The sequence below is a fragment of the Pinus tabuliformis genome, chromosome 7, assembly GCF_031772625.1.
Source record: "Pinus tabuliformis cultivar Carrire ecotype Pingquan chromosome 7, CPIR1, whole genome shotgun sequence".
Taxonomy (NCBI): Eukaryota; Viridiplantae; Streptophyta; class Pinopsida; order Pinales; family Pinaceae; genus Pinus; species Pinus tabuliformis.
In genome coordinates this window covers 1,282,430,674-1,282,437,347 of record NC_142293.1, presented here as the reverse complement: position 1 = coordinate 1,282,437,347, position 6,674 = coordinate 1,282,430,674, and positions in this window count along the sequence as shown.

Genomic DNA, 6,674 nt, shown 5'->3' with positions numbered 1-6,674 from the left:
GTTTCTCTGTTGAGTGTCCTTCCAGGTAAATGGCTTTGTTTAAATATCTTTAACTTTTGTGGCGCGATTAATTCTAGGTCTCAAATACTTCCATGGAGACTGAGGGCCTTCCTCTGTTCCACTGTTGATCTATCATTGCTTTCCTTGATTCCGAGTGCAGTTTGGATGTTATTATCGCTTGGTCAGGTATGTATTCCAATTTTTGCAGTCTCTGTAATTTTTTTTTTTTTTTAAATTCCTTTTTAAGCTTAAACCTGATGTTTGGTGCTTGTCCATCTAGGTTTCGCCAGGGCTTTTCATGTTCAAGTACTGAATAATTTTGAGTTCCTCCTCCTCCTACCGGAATCTACATCCCTCATGCAAGGCATCACCGTGTATGAATAAGGAATTTTGTTAATACAAGAAACAGTTATATAATTTATCCTCTGTTAAGTGCATACCAGACTATAATTGTAATAATGGTTTTAGGACTGTGTATTTGTTTATGACTCAGAGCCAGTATATTAATTTTCTGATTGTCACAGTTCAAAAGTGTAGTAAAGGCTTCAGGGTTTAGACTTTGAGGGCTCAATGGGATATGAACCAACCCTCGATATGGAGTTCTGTTTGTACTCATCATTCTTTTTTTTTGGAGTTAAACTTGGTGGTTCCTCAGTTTAAATGCATATATTTATTGTTATTTATTTTTTGGTTACTGGTTACAGCGACACTTGTATTCTATGCTCTCCTCCTTGCCAGGGATTCGTATGTCAAAAAGTTTGTTGTTTAAGAGTCTTGGAAATATTTTTTCGGTTAAATCTTGTACCACGGCGCTAAATTATTATGTTGACTAGCATCATACTATTCATTGTTATTTCTAGACAAGTTCTTCTTAATGATTATGATCTATGCACTGAGGTTGTCTTATTTTAAACAAGAGAATCACGCATCTAGTTTCTTGGTTAGAAATTTAATAAATATAATGTTTTTGTTGGATCTTCTCTCGCCTCTGTCGTTTTCAGGTTAAATTGGGTTCTTGAGACCCTTCGACATACCTTCTTCTTTACTAAGTGACGTCGTTGTTGATGGTATTTTTGTTACTCTACTGAGATTTGAGTTTTCTATTCTGAGACCGAGAACAATTTTACATATCTCACCCCATCCTCCTGGTTACACAGGATCTAATCTTAACCGTTATGAATAATAGTAGTATTTGTTTTCATTCTTCTTATCTACCAGGTTACATATAGTCTTTTCCTAATAGTAGTATTTGTTTGCATTCTTCCTATCTACTAGGTTACATACAGTCTTTTTCTTATCTACAGAATCTGTAAAATAATACTAAATAATGGTTTGCCATTTCCCTATCTACAGAGTTACGTAGAGTCATTTCTTCATCTACGAAGTATACAAATTAAAAGTCTTTTTTTTTACTTACCCTAGCTACAAGAATCACACACACTCTTTTCTAATCTACTGAGTCTATAATTAACAGTAAATAGATTGAATTCAAAACATATCCACCTTGCCATTCAGTAACATAGATTCTATGATTAACTCTCGAGGATTTCCAGAATATACTTTTTTGGCTTGCTGAACCGGACCTTAATCCTTTTTTTTGTCTTGCCCTCCCAATGTGAGACTTGTATAGTAAATTCTAGAAATTAACCAAAAAAATAAAAATAAAAAAGAGGGTAATCTAGACATAAAGGATTACCAAGCAGTTGTGAGCTATAATATACCCAATGGAAAATAAAGGACTTGAGGTAAGTGCAGGTAATCTCCCTAAATGTTGTGTTTGGTGAATCACCGTGAATGTAACTTGAATATCCTAAAATGCAAACTAGCATGAGGAAATGAAATATTTCTCATTGAATGAAAATTTATCTAAGGAAGGGAAGAGACAAAGAGTATGCAACACAAAATATGCAACAAACAAAGTGCAAAGTGCTTTTCCCTTTTAAATGCAATTGTTCCAATGTTGATGCACACAGAAAACCCTAAATGCCAATGGAAAGATTTATCTTTTCAAGTCACTTAATTTTCAAAAATGAAGAAAGCTCAGATGCAAAGTTTAATGAGTAATTCAAGCAATATTTTCATAATGATGACTAAAACAATAATTCATCTCAGCGCTCGATAAATAAAATTAAATTTTAAAATAACCTAATGATAAGAACAAAGGAAAATCTAAACAAACCCTTATCAAAGGCACTAAAAAATGAAAGAAAACCAAATGGAGGCTTCATAGAGACCACAAGGCACTTAAAGACTAAAGGAAGAGAAACTAGAACAAGGTTGATAAAAGAGAAAATCAAGACAAAAGCAAACTTTTTCATGAACAAGGGCCAACATAGGTACAAAGGAGGCATCGTGGCTACGCAAAACAGGTTCAAAGAAGGCTCAACTAGGGTGCAACGCTCTGTCATGAGACCAGAGGGTGTGTTGTTCTAGTGATGCAAAGCTCCAACACAAGGATTGGAATTGAGACTTAATGAAAGGTCTTCCTAGGTTTGTTCTTGATTGAATAAGATAGTAAAGGTATGAAGAAGAGGTAAGCCAATAAAAGTGGACAAAGAAACCATCAAGGGACTACACCGTTCCCCAATATGGTCGTAAAGTTGTTATGCAGAATCTACGACTGTGGACATAAGTATCTTCCTTAGGCCTGGTGGACTGACCTAGAACAACATAAAGACAAAGGGACTATTTTTTTCCTTAAAGTAGATAGATAATCAGATGAAGCCTACTTGGAGTATGGCATATGCTTTGCTCCTTCCTTGGATTGTATGCTCAAATTCTAGCTCTGATCGCTATAAATGTCTACTTGAATGTTCTTCCCTTATTTTTCAAAGAGGTAATGGGATAGGTCACATTCAATAATCCTTCGATAAAACATCTATCATATTCAGCTGGACCCTAAATGACTTTATGTCAACAATATTCTTAGGCACATGCAATTCCATTAGAGTTTTTATATTATCTAGGTTTAAAACAATCCCATATTTAGTAATAATATGCCCTAATTATTGAATTTTTTCCTTGAAAAATTGACATTTACTATGTTTTTCATATAGTTGATGCTCCCAAAATAATTGCAGATGTGTTTTTTTTCTCCTCCATATTTTTGGAGTAGAAAAGAATATCATCTCTAAAAATCAACACAAATTTGTCCAAGTATTGACGAAATATGTTGTTCATGAGACACATGAATGTTGTTGCTACATTGGTTAATACAATGGGCAAAACCACAAATTCATAATTCGCACAGTAAGTTCCAAAAGTTGTTTTGTATATATGCCCCTCCTCTATTCTTATTTGGTGGTAACCAGATCACATTTTAATGTTATAAAATATAATCACCCCCTTAACATGATCGAAAAAATCGTCAATGCCAAGTAAGGGGTATTTATTTTTTATCGTTAAATCATTTAATTATCTATAGTCAATACACAATCTCAAGGTGCCATCCTTCTTTCAAACGAAAATTGCTAAAGCTCCCCAAGGTGACACACTTGGATGATTGTATTTCTTGTCTAGTAATTCTTTCAATTTCATTCTAAGTTTAGTTATTTCAGGGACACTCATGCGATACGATGTTCTAGATATGGGAGCATCCTTGGGAACAAGTTTAATGATAAAATCTATGTCTCTTTTAGGAGGTAGTTTAGTAATTTCCTAAGGAAAAAGATCAACAAAGCCTTGCACAATGGGATAATTCCATAAGGTGGCAGTATTCTCTTTATAGTTTTTATACACCACTTGCACTGCATAAAATTGGCACCCCTTTCTAATACATCTTTTCAGTTGTGATGTTGTAATGTGTCTTATCTTCATAGGACTTTTCACCCCCTACACCTCTTGTATCATTCATTCCTCATTCAAATAATTAGTTTTGTTATCCTTAAAATGTATTAGACACCAATGTTTTTCGTACAAATCCATTCCGATTGAAATTTCATATGGTAGAAGATTTAAATTTATAGTTATTAGTTAGTCTTCCAACACTACTAGACAACTATCTAGCATAGTTGTCACCCTTCCTTTAGCTCCCATGGCTAGCTGTGTCATCCATGGTTTTTAAATTTTACTGATTGCAAATGACACTTTTTCACTATCTTGGGGCTGATATAACTTAGTCTAGCCCATCAATCAATTGAAATAGACACAACACAGTCAAATATTTTACCTTCAAACTCTACCATGGTTAGTTGATATTTCAGTTGATGGTCTTCGAGTTCAACATTAATTCTAGGTAGACTCCTTGCTACATCCCCACTATAGATGCTTCTTGAATATGGGCTTCCAATCCTGTTCCTTTTTAGTAAGGGTAATTTCTGACAAATTGTGGTCTCCCACTTCCTCAACACTACAATGGGGGTTTGGTTTTTATTTCGAGTTTATACATACTTGTTAGTAGAGTTTAATTCATTTTGTGGCTTAGATTTTTGATGGACATTTTTTGAATTCCTATTTTGCGGATTTTTGTAATAACCTTTAAAATTTGAGGATTTAAACCCTTTAGTGGTATGTGCCTATTTCTGCCTTTTATTTTCCATCCACCTTTTACTATTGTCTCTCTTATGTTTGATCTATTGATAGCATATCCAGGTTTTTATAATAACTTCTTCCATGGTTTTGGGATTATCAAATTCCAACAATTTTTTCATGAATGTAGGTAACTTGTTGATAAGCCATTGGACTTTTCCTTCTTCTTCATGTATATAAGAAATTCATGTGAGTAGTGAGGTGAATTTCATTATAAATTAATCCATACTAAGTTTCCCCAAAATAGGATCATGAAATTCCTTTTCCTTTTCATCATAAAATTGTTTAGTTAGGTATTTATCTTTAAAATGTCTTTTGAAATATTCCAAGGTTGCTTCATGCTCGTCAATTTTCTATAATGTCTTCACCTCTTCCCACCATAAGGTGGCTTTTCCTTGTAGTTGGTAAATTTCCAACTGAGCCTTCAAGTTGTGGTCATATTCATAAATATGGATATACTTGTTCATATTAATGAGACAAGCTTCAATGACCTCTTCTTGCTCACCATCAAATGTCGGAGGTTTAATTTTCTTAAATTCTCCCTGCAACTCAAATTTCTATCTTTTAGGTCCTTTATGTCAAGAAACATTATCAGATTCTTCCTCATTATTTTCTTGATCTCCTTAAGATTTTAGATTATCATCTCTTTGTCTATGTGTCCCATCCCTATTTCCATGGTGAGGGCTTGGAATAGGGTGTCTGTGGTTTTGTCTGTCAAAAAGGCTCTTCATAATCTTATCTTGTTCTTGAATTGGTATTTCATTATCAACTCTCAATCTTTCCATCTCACTTTCTAACTATTGTATTGTTTTGAACAATGCAAGATTGGTGTTTCAAGATTCCTCCCCCAGGTTGACCCACATCTCTGAGATAGCTTCTCCAATTGGCACTAGGCCATCTCCAACCATTAGCATTACTGGTTGTGTATGCCCAACCCTCCTCATGATTTTACTCTTCCGCTCTTTGTTAACACAAATATATTCTAATAACTCCTTATCACCTAGGGAGGCCATAGTGTTGGAACTTGTCTCTAATACCACTTGTCACATACCTATAACGAAAATTGAACAATTTAATTTAAAGGTCAGTAATTGAATGTCAAAGAGTAATTTTTATATATGGTAATGTTTGTATTACATGAATTACAATACATTAAGATTATTCCTTTTCATTTAAGAGCTTATGCATTAAATTTATCATGCTATCCGAGGGTCATTATTTTGATTTACTCATCAAGAATTAGGTCTTGTACTTCAATTAAAAATAAGATATGCTTAGGATTATCGTGTGTATATCAATAGGTTATGTTTAATCCACCTTGTTATTGTTGGAGATGGTCACCGTACACTCTAGATAGTCTATCTGGACCATACACTTCATAGTTTCCACCCTTAGATCTACCACCACATCAATGACTCTCTAGATCTATGATCAATTGATGTTGTCGATTTATTCGATAGGTTAAAGAGAAACCAACCTAGCCTCCTCTTGTTGTTTGGTCTTATTTTCATGCATGTCTAGTTGGTTTCTTACTCATTTCTACTAGTGATGGTTTCATCCCTAGGAAAATGTCTCATTCGACAGCTTTACCATGGTATTCGAGGTATCATCAGAGTTATCTAGTAGGTTATTTGAGTGCATTTCTTTATTGAGGGTTTCTTCATTTGACTAATATTTTATTTTTTTGTTCTTTTTCTATTTGGTTCCAACCCTTAGTCAAAGTTGTTACTATTGAAGGTGCATTAACTTCTCGACCTCTTATCTAAAGTGTTACATCGTCGGCTAGAACCATTGTACAGGTATTCGGTCTCGACATGGTCATCTGGCATTTTCGACATTTCGATTTGACCTTTTCTATAAAAAAATATCATTTATGGAATTTCTGCCCCTAGACTCATGTCGCTCAGTGGGGCTTCCTCTCGAGCAAGTTATATTTACTAGGTCATTTTTTTTTCTTACTATCCATCTCATTCTTTTGGACTTCACAAATTATATACAAAATTGGCACTTTAATTTAATATTGGCATTGTGTTGTAGGTAATCCCCTCAGGTTCTATACCCATCCATCCTTGCTCAACTTTGGATGCCAAGAAAAGGACCATCGCCTTCTCATTTGGTTCGAGGTGTAGTTTATTTTGTGTTTTTGA